Raw genomic sequence first — 22,744 nt, forward strand, 5'->3', positions numbered from 1 at the left:
CTTCCCATCTAACACATTTGGTAAGAAAGGAAGCTAATGGAAAGCCAGACAACAGCCGCAATTAAACAGTAAACCGGCTGTTGTCTTGTTTTTATATCTGCTAATTGTAATCCCTTTCTTGTTGCAAAAACAAAAGTCTAACAAGCAATAAACCTCCATCCTTGATCTGCAACACTACGACTCAGGAATGACATGAACATTATATCTACATTCTTCAAATTAGTTTCGTTCGGCAATATAGAGCAGAATAGGTCCCACTTGCCCCGTTTTAAGGGGTAAGTGGTTCCCACAGCTTAATTTATTTCTGTCACCACCATTTTTTTTTGTAATTGAATAAATGGCTTACAACACGTCTACACTTCATCAACGGAAGCATATAATGATGTATCCGTGGTTAATGTCCTGAAATACCCTGTTTTCTAAGTATGCGTTAACAATTTTGCTAAACTAACGTTTTTTTAGGTCCCACTTGCCCCGGGGTACCTTATCAATACTAAATCATACTGAGCTTTTTTATGCGAGCACCACTCGGGCTCTTTACGAACATCAGAAACAGTAAGTCGCACTGAGCATTTTATGCGAGCACAACTCGCGCTCATTCAAAAAAATAAACCATTCTAAGTCGTACTGAGCTTTTTTATGCGAGCACCACTCGCACTCTTTACGAACATCAGCAACATTGAGTCGCACTGAGCACTTTATGCGAGCACCACTCGCGCTCAATCAAAAAAATAAACCATACTAAGTCGTACTGAGCTTTTTTTATGTGAGCACCACTCGCACTCTTTACGAACATCAGCAACAGTAAGTCGCACTGAGCACTTTATGCGAGCACCACTCGCGCTCAATCAAAAAAATAAACCATACTAAATCGTACTGAGTTGTTTTATACGAGCACCGCTCGCACTCTTTACGATCATCACCAACATTGAGTCGCACTGAGCACTTTATGCGAGCACCACTCGCCCTCAATCAAAAAAATAAACCATACTAAGTCATACTGAGCTTTTTTATGCGAGCACCACTCACGCTCTTTACGAACATCAGCAACACTAAGTCGCACTGAGCACTTTATGCGAGCACCACTCGCGCTCATTCAAAAAATAAACCATACTAAGTCGTACTGAGCTTTTTTATGCGAGCACCACTCGCACTCTTTACGAACATCAGCAACACTAAATCGCACTGAGCACTTTATGCGAGCACCACTCGCGCTCATTTAAAAAAGTATCAATACTAAGTCATACTGAGATTTTTTTTTTATGCGAGCACCACTCGCGCTCTTTACGAACATCAGCAACACTAAGTCGCACTGAGCACTTTAATTGAACCTACATATTAAAGATGTTAATTAATCGACGCATTTTGTTAATACTGGTATCAAAATTGATACCATTACCAGAAAGAGTTAAGAGGGGTTGTGCTGATCCGCAACGAAGGATTGCAGCAATCGCTGTCAATTGATAACGAACAACGATAAAAGAGACAAAAACCTCTTCGAATCATAACAAGCCATGAAAACAAAACTATCGCACTTGTATACAAAGTTGGAAAAAAAACCCAGATTAATCAACCTAGCGGTGATGGCGCCTTTCTCGCGTAAAAAGGTAATAAATGTAGCCTTTACGCTTACACCTCGATGATGTACAAGAAAGGCAAAACAGTTACACCGTCTAATGTTATGATAGAAAATTTACACTAGTAGACGACAGATGGCGCTGCCAAAAGTTTCTCGAATTTCCTATGTTCGAATTTTGACTTTCGGACAATTTCATGGTACTATGAAACTGAACGAAGAGCATACTTACGCCTGAATGCGTGCAACACGAGCATCTTTATAGTACGATGAAACTCTTAATGGGAGCAAGCCACGGATAAACTTTAAAAATATTCATAGATGCAAGGCATTTTTCATAACACATTATTGTTCTATGTGACTATTTTAATATTATCTATTTTTTGCAATTTGCAATTATTATGAAATTCAATAGTGATCAACAGCGTTTTAGTCTCTGTCGGATGCAACTTGTTGCAAGAAAATCGGTTAAGAGTTTCTATGTGAAAATTTGGCTAATGTTTTTTATGGCATTTTGTGCACACACACACACACACACATACACACACACACACACGCACACACGGACAGACAGACATTTGTTTAGCTCATCGAGCTGAGTCGAATGGTATATAACACTATGGGTCTCCGGGACTTCTATCAAAAGTTCGAATTTGGAGTGAAATGATAGCCTTTCGGTACAACTTTGTTGTACGAGAAAGGCAAAAACTGATTCGGATAGGCGGCCCCCACCGATGGGGTTTAATAAAACGCATTGGTTTCGCTCATTTGATGTTGGGGACTACACTTTTTTCGCACAGCTGTGTAAAACAAGTTGAAATGCATTATCAGAAATTATCAGAACAGGGGCCCCTGTAATTGGGGCATATTAAAAGAAATTTATCATGGGTTGTAGCCCCCCAAATCAGTTCATTTTCGTAACAGGTACCGAAAAACGTTTAGGCCTGCCTTTTTAAAGTTAAATCTGGAAAAGCAATTTTGAGGGTTAGTTGAAGAATTAATTCTGTCGATTTCGTTGCATGATATGGATTCAAAACACCGTTCAAATCTAAGCCCATCTAGTGGACAAATATTGAAACTGTAACAAACATCCAAATTATTTTTAGTGGCGCCTTTCAGTGTATCTTAACACCTAAAGCATAACCACGTGATTGGGATATAGAAATAAATCAAACCAAGAAGTGGGGTACATCGCAAGGATTTGTTCGCACTCCAATACAAACAGGTTAAATTGAAAAAATATAAACTTTTCACTCTTTCATCGACTCACACTTTTAACGGCTATGAAATTTACCGGCGATTCCAGATATGCCATTGCGGTCCGGTTTAAAATTCAACGCACAATCTTAAATATGTACTCACCATTGATACCCTTTGCGAAAACATCACTTGCACATTAGATAAACAACACAATTGCTCTCGCTTGCTTAAAACCAGATTCTAGGGATAGTTTTTTTTGAAAATCCAGCGGAATCGCCAAATGTGGAGTTTATTCTAGCTATAGGCAAGCGGGAGCCTCTGAAACGCCTTGTGCCACTGATGGTTCACCACGCGTGACTGACGATACATTTCCCGATTGCTTTGATTGCTAATGATGTGGCTGTCAGTTCTGGTTCGCCTTAAGCCTACTTAGATGGTTTAGGAGTTATTGGATATTTGCTGCATATAGTAAACAACAAGTGCTATTTCGCTGCCACACAAGTACCAGGAATACAAATTGGAGGACTTTCGGAAGGAATTTCTATGAAAGTTTCTGAAGGGATTGCTGAGAGAATCTCAAATATATTATAGAGATTTTCGTGTACATTCCACAGGAATTTGTTAAGGAATGTCTAGAACTTCAAAACGATTTTCAAGAGGGCTTCCTTGAGGAATGTCTAAGGAAATACCTGGAGGGATAGCAGAAGGTTACTTCTGGAGGAATTTATGGATTATCAGAATTTTCTGGAGGAATTGGCAGTTAAATTTCCATAAGTATTTCTAGAAAAACTCTTGGAAAAATTTCTGGAGGAATTTTCGGAGGTGCGGAGGAGTTGGTTTAGAAATATTATGTGAGCTACGAAAGGAGTTTAGAGGAAATTTCCGAAAAGTTCGATGCAATTTATGGAGATTTCTTGGAGGAACTTCCTTGGTAGGAATGAATCTTGGGCTCTAGTTGCACTCATATTTCACACAGGTTATTGCAACTCGCGTGTGACCTGTTGTTGAAACCAATTTTGTCTAATTTGTGCTGTTCGGGGAGAAACTTGCGGAGGGATTCCTGAAGGAACTTCCGGAGGAATTCCTGGAGGAACTTCCGGAAGAATTCCTGGAGGAACTTCCGGAGGAATTCCGAATTCCTGGAGGAACTTCCGAAGGAATCCCTGGAGGAACTTCCGGAGAAATTCCGAATTTCTGGAGGAACTTCCGAAGGAATTCCTGGAGCAACTTCCGGAGGAATTCCTGGAGGAACTTCCGGAGGAATTCCTGGAGGAACTTCCGGAGGTATTCCTGGAGGAACTTCCGGAGAAATTCCTGAAGGAACTTCCGGAGGAATTCCTAGAGGAACTTCCGGAGGAATTCCTGGAGGAACTTCCGAAGGAATTTCCTGAAGAATTCCTGGAGGAACTTCCGAAAGAATTCCTGGAGCAACTTCCGGAGGAATTCCTGGAGGAACTTCCGGAGGAATTCCTGAAGGAACTTCCGGAGGAATTCCTGGAGGAACTTCCGGAGGAATTCCTGAAGGAACTTCCGGAGGAATTCCTGGAGGAACTTCCGGAGGAACTTCTTGAGGAACTCTCGGAGGAATTCCTGGAGGAACTCTCGAAGGAATTCCTGGAGGAACTCTCGGAGGAATTCCTGGAGGAACTTCCGGAGGAATTCCTGGAGGAACTTCCGGAGGAATTCCTGGAGGAACTTCCGGAGGAATTCCTGGAGGAACTCTCGGAGGAATTCCTGGAGGAACTTCTGGAGGAATTCCTGGAAGAACTTCCGGAGGAACTTCCGGAGGAACCTCCGGAGGAATTCCTGGAGGAACCTCCGGAGGAATTCCTGGAGGAACTTCCGGAGGAATTCTTGGAGGAACTTCCGGAGGAATTCTTGGAGGAACTTCCGGAGGAATTCCTGGAGGAACTTCCGGAGGAATTCCTGGAGGAACTTCCGGAGGAATTCCTGGAGGAACTTCCGGAGGAATTCCTGGAGGAACTTCCGGAGGAATTCCTGGAGGAACTTCCGGAGGAATTCCTGGAGGAACTTCCGGAGGAATTCCTGGAGGAACTTCCGGAGGAATTCCTGGAGGAACTTCCGGAGGAATTCCTGGAGGAACTTCCGGAGGAGTTCCTGGAGGAACTTCCGGAGGAACTTCCGGAGGAATTCCTGGAGGAACTTCCGGAGGAATTCCTGGAGGAACTTCCGAAGGAATTCCTGGAGGAACTTCCGGAGGAATTCCTGGAGGAACTTCCGGAGGAATTCCTGGAGGAACTTCCGGAGGAATTCCTGGAGGAACTTCCGGAGGAATTCCTGGAGGAACTTCCGGAGGAATTCCTGTAGGAACTTTCGGAGGAATTCCTGGAGGAACTTCCGAAGGAATTCCTGGAGGAACTTCCGAAGGAATTCCTGGAGGAACTTCCGGAGGAATTCCTGGAGGAATTCCTGGAGGAACTTCCGGAGGAATTCCTGGAGGAACTTCCGGAGGAATTCCTGGAGGAACTTCCGGAGGAATTCCTGTAGGACCTTCCGGAGGAATTCCTGGATGAACTTCTGGAGGAACTTCCGGAGGAATTCCTGGAGGAACTTGGAACTTTCGGAGGAACTTCCGGAGGAATTCCTGGAGGAACTTCCTGGAGGAACTTCCGGAGGAATTCCTGGAGGAACTTCCGGAGGAATTCCTGGAGGAACTTCCGGAGGAATTCCTGGAGGAACTTCCGGAGGAATTCCTGGAGGAACTTCCGGAGGAATTCCTGGAGGAACTTCCGGAGGAATTCCTGGAGGAACTTCCGGAGGAATTCCTGGAGGAACTTCCGGAGGAATTCCTGGAGGAACTTCCGGAGGAATTCCTGGAGGAACTTCCTGAGAAATTCCTGGAGGAACTTCCGGAGGACCACTACCTCGTTGCAGTATGTCTGCACTCAAAACTCTGCACTTGGCACGGTGCCCCTGGATCAGAGAAACGACTGGTATGACGGCGAATGTGAGCAGTTTGTGGAAGAGAAGAACGCAGCATGGGCGAGATTGTTGTAACACTGCACGAGGGCGAACGAGGCACGATACAAATGGGCGCGGAAAAGACAAAACTTGATTTTTCGGAGGGAAAAGCGCCAGCAGGAAGATCGAGACCGTGAAGAGACGGAGCAACCATATCGCGCTAATAACGCACGAAAGTTCTATGAGAAGTTAAACCGTTTACGTAAGGGTCACATACCACAGCCCGATATGTGCAAGGACATAAACGGGAACCTTCTTACGAACGCGCGTGAGGTGATCCAAAGGTGGCGGCAGCACGTCGAAGATCTGAATGGCGATGTGGCAGACAACGGCGGCGGTATGGTAATGAACCTGGAAGCACGCGCGCAGTACATACGACTTCCAGCTCCGAATCTCCAGGAAATCCAGGAGGAGATCGGCTGACTGAAGAACAACAAAGCCCCTGGAGTTTACCAACTACCAGGAGAGCTTGTTACCGTTTTCGGTACCAAGGACCAGTCCATTTGCGTGGGTACCAGCAAATAACATATACTAACCATTACAGTTGTAGTAAAGCAAAATTTCGAAGGAAGAGACGCTAAACAAAAAAGTGACCACGCAGTGGCGCCAAGGAAAGCCGGTGTCAAGCCGAAGTTCGAAGAACCGTGTCCAGTGTCGCGGAGTCTCAACGACAGAGTTCTGGGGTGCAAGGCCAGGCCCGGAAGTATTCCCCGTTTGACCGCCCGCACTTGGATTATCAGTAGTACCCGGTTGGAACAGTTTCCGACCAGAGCAAGCCCATCTAGTTTCCCGATCCAGTTTAGTTCCAACCAGCGAGTTTCTCGAGGCAATCAGGAAGGTCCTAGTTGGTCGTGGGACACCAGACGACGTAGAGGAGCCGTGAATTCCGGAACCGCTACACCCGTAGCCTCGATGAGCGAACCCCAATAGTCGCCATTGTCCTGTGGCAACCATACGCCACGAGGTGGCAACATTATTTACCACGTCGCCATCACTTTCTACGGCTGGAGACAGACCGGACAAAAGACCGACACCCTACGGGGTCCTCACGGATTGCCCTCTCTCGGAAGGATCCGAGGACCAGGATTAATGGCCGGCCGTGACGACACGTCGCCGAAGCGAAGCGAAGAACGAACTACCAGCCAACGCTACTCATCGTCGGAAAAGAATCGTCAGGAAGTGGCGGACAAGATCACTGCCAACCGGACTCCAGATCCCAACCCGAAGCTCATGCCGAATTCCGAAACTCTCGGAGACAATGAGGATAGTTGCCGACCTGAAGCCGGGAGAACCGAACCGTACTGCAGTAGGCTACGGTAGGTGCATTGCACTCAGAGCTCGCGGGCGAACCCATATTTGCCAGCCACCCCGCATCACGAACGGTATGTTAGGACCATGGTCTCCCCATGTTTTTCCTGGCCATCTATCGGCCGCAACGAATCTACTAACTAAAATACTAACCCTAAATGTAAATTAAATTCTTTTGTATGAGATAGAAAGACTATTGGTGCATGCAATTGAATTGATTCTTCCTTGCTCCGTGCACTTCAGCTACGTCTTGTGTCGTGTGTGCTTTGAGCAGGAGGTAAGCCGGCCCTGAGGTAAGGTGAACTAGTTTGGGACGTGTGGACGTCCACTGCCTAGACGTGTGGGAGTCACCGGCAGTTACAAGCTGTTACACGATGATGAGCCAGTGCCTTTGCCGCTTCGGTTCCCCTTGTTCTGCTGTCCGAAACATGTTGAGTACAGAACTGTCAAATCGTATGGATTTTTCCTTCATTGACATTTAGCGCCCTATCCTCGCCAGCAAAAGATGTTCCGGACAGCGACGACAGCGACAATCTTTATCTTGTAACTAAATTATCTTTCGTAGAAAAGCATCTCTAACAAAACCCATCCGCTGATTTTCATCCATGTACGTCCAGCAAACATAGCTGTCAAAGGTTGTTCGCAATGCTACATAATTCGAAATGGAAAAAAAATATCATCGGAAGCTTCTGTGCGTAAGGCCAACACTGTGGTACACAAACGCATAAATTCTGTAGCTGGACTTGCGTAGGTCCCGCCTGGACGGTCCTCCTAGAGCAGATGCCAGTCTGCTATACGAGTCGTCGAATGAATGGAGGAGACTGTCGCTCGAGAACCCCTCGAGTCCTTTTTCGCGAGCTTTGGAAGAGCTGCACGAATGGGAGTCTCTGCTTGCTTGTAAAGTACATCGGCTTTGTTAACGAGTGTAACGATAGATTTGATGTAGGATGTTTTGAAGTTGCTATTAGAGTTAAATTTATTTGAAAACTTTGAGCCCCGTTTGTAAATAGAAAAAAAAGTTTCCATTTAATTGGAAGTCAATAAGGCCGATACAAATATTAAATTTATTTTATGTCCGACAGATCTCAGAAAACACGAGGGGGGGGATAAAAAAAAGTCCAAAATGGGAATAATTGCATAAAAAAATTGGAATTTTAATGGATAATGATAGCAAAGAATTGTTAGAGAAATCGAAGAATATGAATATTTGTAATATATTTATGCAATAATGAACTTAGCACAAACTTTATATTATTTAAAAAATACTGGAACTTATTTCCGTAGAAATTTTAGTTTTTCTTTTTGGGAATGTTTTTGCTGATGGACTCTAAACTGTTGAATCCACCAACATTTTTAAAGTACGGCTAGAATTATAAGCTTTTGTTTAAGTTAAGTATGAAGCTCAAATTGGTTGTACTGGGGCAATGATCAGGTGTACTTTTGAAATCAGAGATGTGTTCCCTGAACATGGATGTTGTTTGAAGGTTCGGAATTGCAGACTTCCCGGACTATACGGAATTTACAGGTGAAAGCACGTCATATCATGCTCACGTTCTTAAGATTATTGAAATGCCATGCTACTTAGCGGCATAGATACCGCCTCGAATAAACCCGTAGAGAGAATGCAATGGACGTTGAACTTACTCATTCAAGAATTATGCGTGGATCAGCTACAGGGGTTTCTGTATAGTCGTAAGGAGGCTATTTCGGCTCATGCATGGCGATTGCTGCCTGGTCGCTTCCTAATCCTTACATGATCTGAGATGTCTTATCAGGTATCTAGTTGCAGATTTTGGTTTATCTTACTCCAAGGTACGATATACTGAAAACAACCTTGCTTTTTGAGAGTTACAGCACCACTTGTTTTATGAAAAATAAAACATTCTTAAAAACAAGTTCTAAAATAAATCTCTATTTCTAAGCTAATCAAAGTTACACAATTCATAGGCTATACGGCCTAGGATTGGTTTCTTTCTCAGCCCCATGTACATTTATTTATTACCAGACTCTCGAGTGGCCTGTGCAATACATAAAAGTCTTATCCATTCAGCTCGGTCCATGGCTGCACTTCGCCAATCACGCAGTCTGCGGAGGGTCCGCAAATCGTCCTCCACCTGATCGATCCACCTTGCCCGCTGTGCACCTCGCCTTCTTGTTCCCGTCGGATAGTTGTCGAGAACCATTTTCACCGGATTACTTTCCGACATTCTGGCCACTTGCCCGACCCATCGCAGTCTTTTTCGCGGTGTAAACGATGGATGGTTCTCCCCACAGCTGATGCAACTCGTGGTTCATTCGCCTCCTCCACGTACCGTCCGCATCTGCACCCCACCATAAATGGTACGCAACACTTTCCTTTCGAAAGCTCCCAGTGCGCGTTGGTCCCCCACGAGCATCGTCCAGGTCTCGTGTCCGTAGACAACTACCGGTCTAATAAGCGTTTTGTAGATAGTCATTTTGGTACGGTGGCGAACTCTACTCGATCGGAGCGTTTTGCGGAGTCCAAAGTACGTACGATTTCCTGCCACTATGCGTCTCCGAATTTCTCTGCTGGTATCGTTATCGGCGGCCACCAGTGAGCCCAAGTAAACGAATTCTTCAACCACCTAGATTTCGTCACCACCGATAGAAACTCGTGGTGGGCGGCTTACACTGACCTCTCTTGAGCCTCTTCCTATCATGTAATTCGTCTTCGACGTATTGATGACTAGCCAAATCCGCTTAGCTTCCCTTTTCAGTCTGATGTAGGCTTCCTCCATCCTCTCAAAGTTACGTGCCATGATATCAATGTCGTCGGCGAAACCAAATAACTGGACGGACTTCGTGAAAATCGTACCACTCGTGTTAATTCCTGCCCTTCGTATTACTCCCTCCAAAGCGATGTTGAATAGAAGACACGAAAGACCATCACCTTGCCGTAACCCTTTGCGCGTTTCAAAGGGACTCGAGAATGCCCCTGAAACTCGAACTACGCACATCACCCGATCCATCCGATTGATCAACCGTATCAGTTTATCCGGAAATCCGTTTTCGTGCATTAGCTGCCATAGCTGGTCCCGATCGATTGCAATACCTGTAATACCTGACGTACGATGAACACCTGGTCTGTGGTAGAGCGTTCACCCATAAATGCCGTCTGGTACTGTCCCACGAACTCTTTTGCTGTTGGTGTTAGTCGGTGGCATAAAATTTGGGAGAGTACCTTGTAGGCGGCGTTCAGCAATGTGATTGCGCAGAAGTTGCTACAATGTAGCTTATCGTTTTTTTTTGTAGATGGGACACACGACACCTTTCTTCCACTCTTGCGGCAGAGCCTCATCCTCCCAAACCTTGGTAATCACCCAGTGCAGCGTTCTAGTCAGTGCCTTTCCACCGTATTTAAACAGCTCTCCTGGTAGTTGGTCAACTCCAGGGGCTTTGTTGTTTTTCATCCTCCTGGATTTCCTGGAGAGTCGGATCCGGATGTCGCATGTTCTGCGCACGTGCTCCTAGGTTCATTACCATACCGCCACCGTTATCTGCCATATCGCCATTCAGGTGCTCTTCGTAGTGCTGCTGCCACCTTTGGATTACCTCACGCTCGTTTGTAAGAAGGTTCCCGTTTATGTCCTTACACATATCGGGCTGTGGCACGTGGCCTTTACGTGAACGGTTTAACTTATCATAGAACTTTTGTGCTTTATTAGCGCGGTGCAGTTCCTCCGCCTCTCCACGGTCTCAATATCCTACTGGCGCTTTTTCCTCCGAAAAATCGAGTTTTGTCTGTTCCGCACCCGTTTGTATCGTGCCTCGTTCGTCCTCATGCGGTGTTGCAGCAATCTCGCCCATGCTGCATTCTTCTCCTCAACTAACTGCTCACATTCGCCGTCATACCAGTCGTTTCTCTGATCCGGGGCCACCGTGCCTAGTGCAGCGGTTGCGGTGGTTCCAATGGCGGATCAAATAGCTCTCCAGCCATCTTTAAGAGATGCTGCGCCTAGCTGCTCTTACGTTGGGAGTGCCACTTCCAGCTGCACCCATGTACATGTGGCATTCATTAAGTTGGACCCAATTCTCACCCACCCACTCTTGTGTTCTGAGCACCTTTTAGGGTACATGGGGACAACGTTAAGGATCTCCATCCTTGGCTTGAGCCCAAGTCTGATTCCTATAGACTTTATTTATTTCTCTGTTAGGGTTTTGCCACAGAGAACAGACATGGATGCTCGAACAAAATTTCGTTAAAAACGTGTGTAAAGATTTAAATCGCACCTCAGCGCCGCCAACGCAGGCTGCCCGACATAAAAACTCAATTCCACTAAGTGATGGCGTTGGCATACACTGCATAAACAATGCAGTGCTGCCACCTAGGAGCGAGCCTAGGAGTAATTCGGAATGAACACTAGCGCTAAAAAGTAAAATACGGCAAATTTTAACCATATATATCAGCACACTAGCACCGCGCAACGGGGGCATAACGACATACTTCAAAATGATCAGTACAAACTTTTACACAAGCACGCGAATGAAGATGAACGTCTGTTCTCTGTGGTTTTGCTGCCAGGCGATCCTGGGTCTGCCTCTGCTGCGATGTCCTGCCGAATCCCAGCGCTTGCTTGCAAATTTTGTCTCTGCTGTTACGTTGTCTACGCCCATTCACACTGTGGAGCTGCCGTTGATATTGGATCGTCGATCGTATTCAAGATCCAGTTGTGAACCCACCAGGCCCGAGCTGTAAAACATACTCATCGGGTGATGAATACTTGCAAATCTATGTGATTTCTGCTAATACGCACCAAGTCTCACTGGTGTATAACATCACAGATTTCATGTTAGAGTTGAGTATTCGAGGTTTGGTGCATTGCCTGGACAGATAGGATTTCCATGTTCTATGTTGATCTTGGTCCGCCGTCCGACGTTGGCTGGCTTTGGTTTCGACCTTCTCCACTGTTTGCACGGCTACCGTGGAGTTGGTGTTTGTTGAGTGGGAGAATACGACCAGGTCATTCAGTTTACTCTACATGATAGAGCGCTGTGGCGTTAGTAGAGCATATCATCATCTCGTTCGATTGCTCTATGGAGGTAGACTGCTAGAGAGGTCCATGATGTGGTATAATACATGTACCCTTGTCTCACTCTTGTACTCACGATGCCGTGGTCAATCAGTACCCAATGGAGGGACTCTTGAAATTAAATGACCTGCTCCAGCATGATGTAAAGCGTGACAGAATAGTTCTCACATGATCGTCAGAGGCGGAATCCTGCCTGCTCCCGTCGAAGAATTGTCAACCTTTCTCTATATCTGAATTAGGTGAGGTTGTCATAACTTGAAGAAGCTGTTGTAAGTTGTCGAGCCAACGTTTCAGCTGATCAGCTGGGTCGATGAGTGACCAACAAGTCGCGTCTTTATCTATCATCCACGGATTTGTCCTTGCTCCATTCAGGCGTCGTGAAATATCGAAGAGGAAATGAATATCGCCGGTTGTTGCGGGTTTCCTACCATCGTCGGCCGGGGAGTCCTCCTGCGCCCGCTTCTCATGTCTGCAGGCAGCAGCATTTGACTTACTTCCCAGACCCGGTTTTAGTTGGCAGGACTAGTATTTAGTTCCTCTGGAAACGGATCAGCTGAAAACGGAGACGATGCCTTCTTGAGTCCGTAATAAATGCAGCGCTGACATCGCTTTTAACTATCATTTTCTAATTGGCGACAACGCATTGCTCGGATTCAGCGATGTCAGGAGAGGCTCGGGCAACAAATCAAAATAGACTATCCAGAAGATCCAGCTGTGAAGAAATCATTCGTTCAAGATCTTAGGACTTAACTCGGATAGTGGATGTTCTGGAAGGTGGCAGCGTAGAAGATAAGTGAGCAATGAAGAATGCTTTTATCGAAATCAGGTAGAAAAACTTGAGTGAGCTGCTCACTCAGCGAAAAAAATGTATTACAGATGTAACCCGACGGAAAAATGAGGAGCATAGATAAGCAAATGGTGAGGAAAGTGAAGAATCATAGAAATAAAGTAGAGTCCGTCAACGGTATGTATTCCTGTGGGAGTTTGGCACTACTGCAAACAGAACAGGCGGGCATGGGTGGACTTCCTGACCGTGACCTATGAAGAAAGGATGGCTGCAACAACCGGAAGTTATTGCTCTTTGAATTGGACAGCTCAAGTGTTGGTTCGCTAACTTCGAACAGCGTCTTCAAGTCTCAGCCAGTGTTCTTCTAAAACTATGACGCTCGTTTATGCTGAGTGGGTTCAAAGGCCTTTTTTGCGGCGGCTCACCATCCAAGTCAGCAGGACCAGGTGGTTGAGTGTCAACGGGAACAGCCCCCCAAACTTTGCAGTAGTCGGACGATCGGAGGATTTAAACATTTTGACAGTCTGATATCAGCAGATAGCGAAATTAGGATCGATATGGAACCATGAGCTGGGGATAACTTTGCGAGTTATTGAAATATTTGGAAACCTAATCGGATTGGTCCACGCACCAAAGTTCGAGTGTATCACTCGATCTTGAAACGTGTTGAGTATATAGGCAAAGATAACGCAGATGATGTTTAAAAATTACAATACGGACGACTATTCAGCTGGATTTCGTGTGCCGAGCAACATAAAAGCCATCAAATACCGATAACAATATGTAGATGTTCGAGAACATTGGTGGAAATAGGCAGGCCACATATTTCAAGGGAGCTTAGACGGAATCTGTAAGCAAGAGTCCCCTTAATATGCGTGACATGATAGGATATAGAATATTTATGCCGAATAATATATATGCTGTTATTTTCATTTGAAATACTCTTGGTGACAAATGTATGGTTCGTAAATGACATATTTCGTACCAAGATAAAAACAGCACATGTTCAAAATTAAAAAAAAAAATAAGAAACGCGAAAAAAAAATTTTTTTTCGCCCCCTCGATATTTTTGGAAAATTGAAGGGGAGTGACATAAAATAAATTTAATATTTGTATCGGCCTAAAGGTTATTCATTAATCGAAATCATAAAATAAAAGCAGTTATGGAAGGAAATTATCGTTTCGGTAGTTTAATGAATCACGACCCACCCTGTAAGCGATGCTTTTCGTTTCGAAAGCACAGCGTACTCGTTTTTATGGCATTAAGCTCATTCGCTTTTATATCATCTCGTTCGTCGAGGGGTGATTCACCCGACTCATCACCGTGGCAACGCAAGAAAATACTTCACTTTTATTACTCTCTCGGGAAACCACGCGTGAAGGAAAGAGCAATCCACCAACAAATCACGTTGAAGCGTTTGAGCGTCCAGATGCTGCCGCGCGAGCGAGAGTGAGTACCCGCAATACAAATGTACACACGCGCGAGAACCACGGCAAAGGCGGAATCTCCCTGGCCATGTCCCCACAAGATGAGGCGTATGCGAGCGCGGAGCGTGGTCGCGGCAAAGAAAGAAAAAAAAAACGCTGAGCGACAAACGGTGCTGCTGAAGCCCAGACCAGCAGCAGCCGTGCGGTAGACAGCGCCAGCGGAGCTGAGGCTTGCTTACTATACGTACTACGCCGTATCATCGTTCGCCTCGGGTTTTCGTACATGCGCTCGGGCAGTACTTCTAACGTGGTGTGTGGAGCTGAAGCGTGTTTTGTGTGTACGGTTTGGAGAGGACGGTTCAGTTATATTCGCAAAACAGTTCGGACTGCCGTGTCTTCGTGTCGTGCCGTGGTGATATGTGCGTACAGTTTTTCCCGGTTTTCTATTATTTTGGTGAGCTAGAAGTTTTGGTCGAATTTGATGGATTGACGGCTTTCTAGACTGCGAACCGGCTGGCGAAAATCTTTGTAGTGCATGAGTGAAAAAAAATCAGTTTTGTCGGCTAAAACGCCGGATTGATTGTGCAAAGTCTTCCCACACCCCCCATTGTTGCTGGTGGAGTTGGTGAAGTGAACGTGATTGAAGCTCACTGTGGGAGGATTATTTCCTCCAACAAGGATCAGTGGAAGAATCTGTAGAATCGTAAAAGTAAGTGAACTGGAAGGGGATTTGCTTTGTTCGATAAGGATCAAACTAGGACACGTCATGGCCGTACAGGACAAGCAGTCTGGGTACGATTGTTCGTCGTCCTGAAAAAGGACACAGGGTTTACGTCCTCAAATGAGGTCTACGCTGTGAAAGTGAACAAAAACCGTCTGTGTGTGTCCGAGCTGCCTCCCTATCCACCAATACAGCAGGGAAAGTGATGCGCGATGGGAGGATGAGTGAGTGGGTGGTGGTTCCCTATCGGTTCGTTGTGCAGAGTAGGTAGGTGGGAGGACAGGTGAACTAGTTTTCCATTGTCGGGCGGCCAACTACCTGTCCTGAGTGGAACGAACGAGATCGAATCGATATTAATTTCCTCTTCCTCGGGGGTCTTTCGACGACGGCGGAGTACGGGATGAATCGTAGACAGTGCAGTGGGTGGGTGGGTGTTTGGACTGCAGCAGACAGAATCCTCGTAGGGTTTCGCTTTGCTCGGAGGGTTCTACAGTTTTGTTGTGGCATTTCGCTGCAGGACATGGTGGTGGTGTTTTCGGCGCTCGCTAGCAGGATGTAGTGCGGTGTTGTGTCAGTGTGTGTAAAATACTATCACTCGTGTCGGACATTCAGGAGAATCAAGTCGAAGCGGGTGGGTAGGAGGAGGAGGAAAATTTGCTTTTCCATCCTCCGTTCAGCGTTTACCGTCCGTCGTCTGATCGAATCTGTGGTGTTTTGCCAGGAAGACTGCGAAAACAACAACAATACGTTTTTCTTGGCTTGTAAAGGAGCTTGTGACGTGGATTCAAAATGAGAACGATGGCGTGTTTAGGAAAATTTTATGATTCATAACTTCAGTGTGATTTGAGCAATAGTGCAGCAATCTTCGAATTTTCAGTATGGAGACCACCATCTAACAAGGAAGGACAATATTATATATTTATGTGATAGAAATCTCAACCAATTCGTTACAAGGTTTCTTAAAAAGTTTTGAAAAAAAAATCCCAAAATTTTAATACTCTATAATGGACTTGAAAAACTAACGAGAGGTATTTCTTAGGCAAAAAACTTCTGAGAAAAGTCCTGGGCAAGTTTTATTTTCTACATAATAAAAACAAGGCTGAAGCAAGATCATTCGTATTAATTTTTTTAACACATATTCCAAGCTTAGGTTTTAGGTAGATGACAATAAATTTTCCAAACTCCGAAGTAATTTCGAGTAGAATTTAGTAGAATTAAACATAATTCATCGGAATTTTGAAAAGAATCCAACAGGAATTCAATAGAACTCCGACATCCGTACCTGGTCCCTTCTGACAACAACAACTGGATGGCAAATTGTGGTTACCCAAGTATTGGGCCAAGAAGTGCTAGACAGCTCAAGCGAAGCTGTGTTATCGCCAAAATAACGAGATCTTCGTGTGTAACTGCTGCGTACCCCCAATGGGGACTCTGGAGCAGTATTATTGGATGCTGGACGCACTGACGAAGAAGCTGATCGGTCAAAGAGCGGTAATTTTAGCATAGCATAGCATAGTTACGGTGTACTTCGTAGATTGGACGCTAGTGATACTCATGTGTTTCTTTTGAAATCCTTATCCAGATTGCTCTCAGAAATCAAGGTGGGTGTGATCCTTGATTTCAATCTAGGATAAAAATCACAAAAGCATGAGGATTACTACTCCTGGCCACGCCTATCTTCACCGTCGCTTGGGAGGGGAAGGAAGTGTTGATGTAGTACTTACTTAAGGAGAGGCCCCTGATTCAGCGACACCCTGATAAGTACCACGGAGTTGGATATTAGGGAAGGTATTCATTGGGTCAGGATTTGCCTGTAGCTGACAATATGACCGTGGTAGATCTTACACCGTAACACACCACGCAAAGGTGTCTACCCAGCGTTACGGGGCATCGGTCGAAGAGCGGTAATTTTCGGTAGTTGTTTAAAAAAAAATGAAACGGGTCGACTGTAGTTGCTGGAGGCGCTGTAAGTCGGGCTGGGCAACGTAGGTGCCTTTTGATACATTTCGCAGAGACGGTAGAAGTTTATCATCGATGTCGCGTTTTGCAGTCCGTCGCTGTTGAAGTAAATGACCTGGGTACAGTGGCGTAGCACAATAGTAAACATTGGGACAGGATTCCTCATCGTTACGAAAACAGAAATCAAATCAAGTTCGTTGAGCTAAGTCGATTGATGTATAACACTTTAGGTCTCCGAGCCTTCTATTGAAAGTTCGGTTTTGGAGCGATCCTATAGCCTTTCCGTATACTTAGTAAACGAGAAAGGTAAAAGACAGGGTCACCGTCTTCGACCAGAGCTTCCGGGTGGGTTTCCTAACGGAATTATTTGGACTTCCGAACGGAATCTTTTTGGGCCTCCAGACGAAATTCTTTTGGGCTTTTGAACCTTGTGCGCCCTCAAACGGAATTCTTTTAGGCTTTTAGGCTCTTTAGGCGAATTTTTTTTGTGCTTTCGAAAAGAAATCTTTTACGTCTCAGAACGGAATTATTTGGGCTTTCAGACGGAATATTTCTGGGCCTTTGGCCTTTTGGGTTTCCAAATGTTCCAAATTCTTTCAGGCTTCCGAATCTTCTTTTAAATTTCAGAACGGAATATTTTGGACTTCCGAACGGAATTCTTTTGGGACTCAGAACGGGATGATTTGGGCTTTCGATCAGAATACTTTTGGGCCTCCATACGGAACTTCTTGAGTTTCTCGCGCGAAATTCTTTTTGAGTTTTTTGGTCTTTCGGAGTGATTTGGTCTTTCGAACGGAATCGTTTAAGGTATCAAAACGGAATTATTTGGACTTCCGAACGGATTCATTTTGGGTTTTCGTACGGAATTCTTTTAGCACACATTGTCTGTGCTTTTAGGCTTCAAAACGTTATTCTTTCGGTTTCCAGAACGGGATAAATTGGGCTTCAGAATTGAATCATTTTGAACTTTTGAACAGAATTCTTTTGCTTACCGAAAGAAATTATTTGGGTTTCCGAAAGATATCCCTTTGGGTCTCTAAACGGATTTTTTGGGCTTCTGATCGGAATTCTTCCAGATTTTAGAACGGAAATATGTGTGCTTCCGATTGATATCCTCGGGGCTTCCAAATGAAATCATTTTGAGCCACCAAAGGAAATTCTTGTGAGTTTGAAAACGAAATTCTTCTGAACTTCGTTTCAAAACGCCTCCTTCCGGAATACTTTTTGGCTTCTGGACTGATTTTTTTGGGGCTTCCGAACGGAATTATTTTGGCTTTTAAACAGAGTCCGTTTGGGGCCTTCACAAGGATTTTTTTATGGCTTTCGAATGTATTTATTTTGGGCTTTCGAACGGAATTCTTTCGGATTTTTTAATCTTTCGATGTCTTTTGGTGTTCCGAACGGAACGTTCTGGGCTTTAGAACGAAATAGTTTTGAGTTTCAGAACGGAATGATTTGGGCTTTCGAACTGTTTCATTTTGGCTTCCGTACGTAATCCTTTTGGGCCTCCAAACAAAATGCTTTTAGGCGTCCAAACGGAATATTTTTGGTCCTCCTAACGGAATTTCTTGAGGCTTTCGAACAGAATCGTTTCAGGCCTCCTAATGGGATTCCTTGGACCACAAACGGAATTCTTTTGGGATTCCGAACTGAATTCTTTGGGGTTTCGAACGGAATTATTTGAACTTTTGAACGGAATCCTTCTGGGGCTTCAAACGGTTTTTTAAGGTTTTCAATGGGTTTCATTTGAGCTTCCGAACGGAATTCTTTTGGATCTCACAAATTTTTATTCCGCGACAGGGTATGAAAGTGTGTAATATTTACTTTATTATTGTGTTTATTACCGCTTCCAACTCGATGTAAAAGGAATATGATAAAATTATCGAATAGTCTTTGCATACATCTAATGAAATAATTCTGAAATTTTAATTTTAAAACAAAGCACAACATCTTTTCATGCGAATTTGATCAAAACGCCCACGATACTTTTATCTGGTCACATGAGATAAAAAAAGGCGCTTTGCTCTATGTCTTATGACAATCGCGACATTTTGCAGTATTGCTTCTGAGCCTCCAAACGGAATTCTTTCAGGCTTTTAGGCTCTTTAGGCGAATGGATTTTTTTGGGCTTCCGAACAGAATTCTTTTGTGTCTCAGAACGGAACGATTTGGGCTTTCGAACGGATTCCTTTTGAGTTTCCGAATGGAAATCTTTTGGGCTTCTGAACAGAGTTCTTTTGAATTTCAGAACGGAATTATTTTGACTTTCGAACGGAATCTTTGTGAGTCTCCCAAGCAGAATTCTTTTGGATTAAGGACGGGATGAATTGGGCTCCAAGCCTCCGAACGGAATTCCTTCAGGCTTCCAACGGAATTTTTTTAGGAATCAAAACGGGATGATTTGGTCTTTCGAACGAAATCGTTTTGGGTTTCAGAACGGAATGATTTGAGCTTTTGAGCGGATTCATTTTCGGCTTTCGTACGGAATCCTTTTGGGCCTCCAAACAAATTTTTTTTAAGGTCACTTCTGACGGAATCCAAGTTTCAAAGTGCTCGCGTTTTCGGGGGCACACCACTCGATAAGGAAGCAACGCACATCTGTCATTTTTGTTGATTTAGTTTTTGCGTCGCAGCATGCGTGAAAAAATAAAAATGACAATTGTGCGTTGCTTCCGTATCGAGTGGTGTGCCCCTCAAAACGCGAGCACTTTGAAACTTGGATTCCGTCAGGAGTGACCTTAAGACTTCCGAACGGAAAATCTTGAGGCTTTCGAACGGAATTATTGTGGAACTCCAAATGGAATTCTTTAGATGGAATTCTTTAGATCTTCTAATGAAATTCTTTTAGGATTCCGATCTGAATTCTTTCGGATTTCAGAACGGATTTATTTGGCCTTCCGGTTGGAATCTTCTGAGCTTCCAATCGTAATCCTATTGTGCCTCCAAACGAAATTCTTTAGCTTTCCAGACGGAATCGTTTTGTGCCTCCAAACGGAATTCTTTTAGGCTTCCGAACGGAATTCTTTTGGACTTCAGAACGGCATTAGTTGGGCTTCAGAATGGAATCCTTTGTGCTTTTGAACAGCATTCTTTTGCTGTTCCGAATGAAATTATTTGGTCTTCTGTATGGAATCCCTTTGGACATCTTTTGTCTTCAGATCGGAATTCAGAACAGAAATATTCGTGCATCCGATTGGAATCCTCGGGGCTTCCAAACGAAATTCTTGTGGGTTTCTGAACGGAATTTCTTTGGGCTTCCGAATGGAATTCTTTTGGGCTTCCGAACGGAATCGTTTTGGGCCTCCTAACGGAATATTTTTTGGCATCCACAAAAATGTTTTGAGGTTTTCAAACTAAATTATTTGCGCTTTTGAACGGAGTCCTTTTGGGCCTTCAAATGGATTTTTTTAATGGCTTTCAAACGGATTTCTTTTGGGCTTCTGAGCGGAATTCTGTTGGATTTCAGAACGGATTTATTTGGGCTTCAGAATGGAATCTTTTTGAGCTTTCGAACAGAATTCTTTTGCTGTTCCGAAATGAATTATTTAGGCTTTCGAACGGAATTCCTTTGGGTCTCTAAATGGAATTATTTAGGCTACCAAACGGAATTCTCTTGGACTTCCGAACATTTTTTTGTTGTTTCAGAACGGAATGATTTGCGCTTTCGATTGGAATACTTTTGGGCCTCCAAACAGAATTTCTTGAGGCTTCCGCACGGAATTCTTTTGGGTTTCAGAACGAAGTGATTTGGTCTCTCGAACGAAATCGTTTGGGGTTTTAGAACGGAATGATTTGGGCTTCCCAACGGAATACTTTTGTTACTCCAAACGAAATTTCTTGATGTTTTGGAACGGATTTGTTTTGGGCCTCCAAATAGAAATTATTTAAGGATTCCGAAGTGATTTTATTGGGATTCCTATCTGAATTACTTCGGATTTCCAATTGGAAACTTCTAGGCTTCCAAACGGATTCCTATTGTGTCTCCAAACGAAATTCTTTAGGCTTCCGAACGGAATTCTTTTGTGGCTTTCAAAAGGATTTTTTTTTTGGGATTCGGAACGGAATGATTTGAGCTTCATAACGGAATCTTTTAATGCTTCCAAACGGAATTCTTTTAGGCTTCCGAACGGAATTCATTTGGGTTGCAGAACGGAATTATTTGGGCTTCAAAGTTAATTCCTTTGTACTTTCGAACAGCAATCGTGAGTGCGTGTGCACGCCGCGGAGATCTGGCAAGAAAAGACCGAATCATGGCTTGCTGCTCACGAATTGACAAGCTGAGATGTTAATGTTCAACCACACACTGAAAGTAACTTATCCAAACCCCACAGGATTCAGAACGGATTTTATTGGGCTTCAGAATGGAATCCCTTTGAGCTTTCAAAGGGAATTCTTTTGGTGTTCCGAACGGAATTGTTAGGCCTTCCAAACGGAATCTGTTTGGGCCTTTAACACTTTCGGGACGAATGGGTCATATATGCCCAGCGTTTTAGTTTAGCTGTGTAAAATCACAGAAGAGAGCGTGGTCCTCACTTACAGGAAAGATATCGGAGGTCAATTGTGACTATACCCTTGGGAAGTTTTCGCTTCTGAGAGTATGCAAATGAATCTGAAATATTTGTGTCCTATACAGCATTGTACTGGCATTGTACTGGGTGCTGGCCGGGATACGAGCAACCTTAGGGAAGATCGGGTAACCAACCCGGTGGGAACTATGGTCGTATGCTGACAGGGAAGGGGGTTTGCCCCTCTCCGGAGGTGCAAATCTTATTGAGCGTCTGTTCTCCATGTCAGGATCGGCTCACAACAGCGTCTGTTCTCCATGTTAGGGGCGGCTGATCATCGTCCGAGTGCCAGCGAGGGACTCTAAGTGAAACTGTGCACCATGGTCCACCGGAAATAAGGAGGAATGGTCCTCCGGAAATTTAGGGGTTTGGTGTCAGGCCCTGCAAGCCAGCCTTTAAAAATCATAAGCAACGAACAATCAACAAGAGAGTACGGACCGGAACCATCGGCGAAGACCACTGCGACGAAAAGGGACTAGCGATTGGAAACTCGGTTCGTGGAACTGCAAATCTCTCAACTTCATCGGGAGCACACGCATACTCGCCGATGTGCTCAAGGACCGTGGATTCGGCATCGTAGCGCTGCAGGAGGTTTGTTGGAAGGGATCAATGGTGCGAACGTTTAGAGGTAATCATACCATCTACCAGAGCTGCGGCAACACACACGAGCTGGGAACAGCTTTCATAGTGATGGGCGATATGCAAAGGCGCGTGATCGGGTGGTGGCCGATCAATGAAAGAATGTGCAGGTTGAGGATCAAAGGCCGGTTCTTCAACTTCAGCATAATCAACGTCCATAGCCCACACTCCGGAAGCACTGATGATGATAAGGACGCATTCTACGCGCAGCTGGAACGTGAGTACGACAGCTGCCCAAGACACGACGTCAAAATCATCATAGGAGATTTGAACGCTCAGGTTGGCCAAGAGGAGGAGTTTAGACCGACTATTGGAAAGTTCAGCGCTCACCGGCTGACGAACGAAAACGGCCTACGACTAATTGATTTCGCCGCCTCCAAGAATATGGCCATTCGTAGCACCTACTTCCAACACAGCCTCCCGTATCGGTACACCTGGAGATCACCACTGCAGACAGAATCACAAATCGACCACGTTCTGATTGATGGACGGCACTTCTCCGACATTATCGACGTCAGGACATATCGT

The 22,744-nt window shown here is 44.7% G+C and overlaps 1 protein-coding gene across 1 annotated transcript in view; it reads left to right on the plus strand.

Moving 5' to 3' along the window:
- The first annotated feature begins 14,663 nt into the window (after nucleotides 1-14,663).
- LOC134206654 (uncharacterized membrane protein DDB_G0293934) overlaps nucleotides 14,664-22,744 on the plus strand; it is a 542,450-nt gene continuing 534,369 nt past the window's right edge. Inside the window, exon 1 of the mRNA XM_062682381.1 lies at nucleotides 14,664-15,041. The gene's annotated coding sequence lies outside the window, so the exon portion shown is untranslated. The remainder of the gene's footprint in view (nucleotides 15,042-22,744) is intronic.

This window comes from Armigeres subalbatus, chromosome 1 (genome assembly GCF_024139115.2).
Source record: "Armigeres subalbatus isolate Guangzhou_Male chromosome 1, GZ_Asu_2, whole genome shotgun sequence".
NCBI lineage: Eukaryota > Metazoa > Arthropoda > Insecta > Diptera > Culicidae > Armigeres > Armigeres subalbatus.